We start from the raw sequence: 2,267 nt of genomic DNA on the forward strand, positions 1-2,267 counted from the left end.
CACACAAAATCCTGGCTACGCCTATGAACACGGTCTCAGCTGCAGCACAAAGAGCCGAGAGGCAGAGAGAGCTCCAAGTGAGACGAGACCAGATCCAGCAGGAAGTCCAGGACAGAGAGGAAGACGTGAAGCTGCTCCAACAGGAGGTGGAGGCCTTCAGCGTCTCTGCTGCGTCTTCTGTTGCTACAGAAGGGAAACTTCACCAAAGTGAAACATAAATCTGTGGATCTGTGTTTGATTACTCTGCCTGGCTTTCTCAAGGACCAGGATGTGTGACACAAAAATCTGAATTATGGAACTGAAAGTGAAAGTAGTCTGAATTTTTAATAAACAAATTCAGAAACAAAACTTTAAATTCAGTTTCAAATCATTAAATTCTGTTTCAATTTAGTGAAATTTATTTTCAAACAAATGCATCCAGTTTCAAATTACGCATATTCAGATTCAATCTGAGCAATTCAAATTCAATTCCTGCTGGCACAAGATTTATCCCATAAGACTTGTCCTTACATGTTGGAGCCACAGTCTGACCCAGAGCCAGAGGAGAAGTGTTTAGTTGGTAAGTCTAGACCTTATTTAGGAGTTCCAAATCCAAACACTGCAATGTAATATTTCAGGAAACATTGCAGAAAATAGAGAAAACTGAGCATGATGAAAATTTTGAGCCCAACAGAATAAAAAGATTTCTACGCAGCTCCAGGAGAAACTGAATTAAACTTTTCTGCACTCCAGACTCTAAGTACAACAAATATATTTAATGGCTAAAAAAGTGTATTTTAGATATGTTAACTTTAAAATAAGATTATCTTGGTATAAATCTCTGGTGTGAACAGCAACAGGCTAAATTAATTACTTCAAGGCTCGGCTTTTAATTCGTTAAGTTTTAATTCTTTTTTTAATTTTCATTGAACCAAGATGATGAAACACACAAATTAAACAGTTAAGAGAAGTCAGGATTAGTTTCATGCCGACACAAAGTGACAAAGCTGAGTTTTACCAGAGTGAAAAAATGCGTCTTTTTTTCCTCAGCCCAGATTAATCTGCTTTGCTCCACATCCTTCTGACATTTAYGACTTTCCTGCACTCCACGGCGCTTTCTCATTTACTCCACTGTTCTACAGTTCCTCTGCTAATTTCCCCTCCTCTTCTCCACTTATTGTCAATGACTAAGGTTTTAATGATTACATCTGGCGGTGCCACAAATTAATTCCTGCCTCCCTGGCAAAAAAAAAGCTGCTCTCCACCTGATTATGCAAAGCAGGCCTACATTCGCTCCCTTTGAAGTGGAGGAAAAGCTGCTTAGAGATTCTCCCCTTGAGGAAACACTGCAATATGGAGAACATCAACAAACCAAGAGTTCACACAAAGGTCAGCGATATAGTTAACCCCAATGAAGCTCCACTTCATCTCCAAATCTCGCCACTTTAAATTGGTCTTGCGGTCGCGGTGGTGTAACGACGCGCCTCTTATCAGACGTGGAGCTATTTTTCAAAGACACGGAAAAGTGGGGGAAAAGTAGGACAGTCCATAAAAATAGCCATATAAGTGCACCAAATATTGTTCGCATCTATATGGCCAAGAAGAGGAGGAAACTGGCGTGAAGCTCTTGCATCTTCCCCATTTCAGCAATCAGATCTCTGACTGCGTCTCAGGGGGATACTCCGGTTTGGGAGCAGGACGAGCGCTTCAACGATAACTGAACGCTTTTTTTTTTCAGTCTGAAACACTGAAAAGATCAACTCGAGCGACGCCGCGTGCATTTACTTTCATTGCGCCTTTGCTTCTAATCGTAGCAATTACAGACTAATGAAAAGCTGCAACGCTGCAATGAAACTGTGTCTACTTTTCGCTCAAGCATGACACAAGAGCAGTCCTTCAAGGTAATGACCCACTGCAGGTGATGATACGGCTGTCTCCATCACACCTAGAGGAGGTACAGTGTGATAATGGACCTGTCAGATGTAAGATTACTTTCAGTAAGAATTAAAATACTCGTTCAATCAGACGCTCGCAGTAAAGAAAGACAAAGAAAGAACCAGCGTCTTAATTATGTTCTTAGAAGAGAAATGGCCCTTCTTTAAAGTCAGGTGTGGCTAATTATTGGCTAATATTGGCTGGTTTAAATTAGTCAGCCAATTAATGARCTTCTCTCACTTATGTATAGTTAAAAGTCTCACAAGGGGCAAACTGTTTTAATACAGCGGGTAAAATAAGTATTGAACACGTCACCATTTTTCTCAGTAAATATATTACTAGAGGTGCTAATG

The sequence above is a fragment of the Austrofundulus limnaeus genome, unplaced genomic scaffold, assembly GCF_001266775.1.
Source record: "Austrofundulus limnaeus strain Quisiro unplaced genomic scaffold, Austrofundulus_limnaeus-1.0 Scaffold16, whole genome shotgun sequence".
In the NCBI taxonomy this organism is placed as follows: domain Eukaryota; kingdom Metazoa; phylum Chordata; class Actinopteri; order Cyprinodontiformes; family Rivulidae; genus Austrofundulus; species Austrofundulus limnaeus.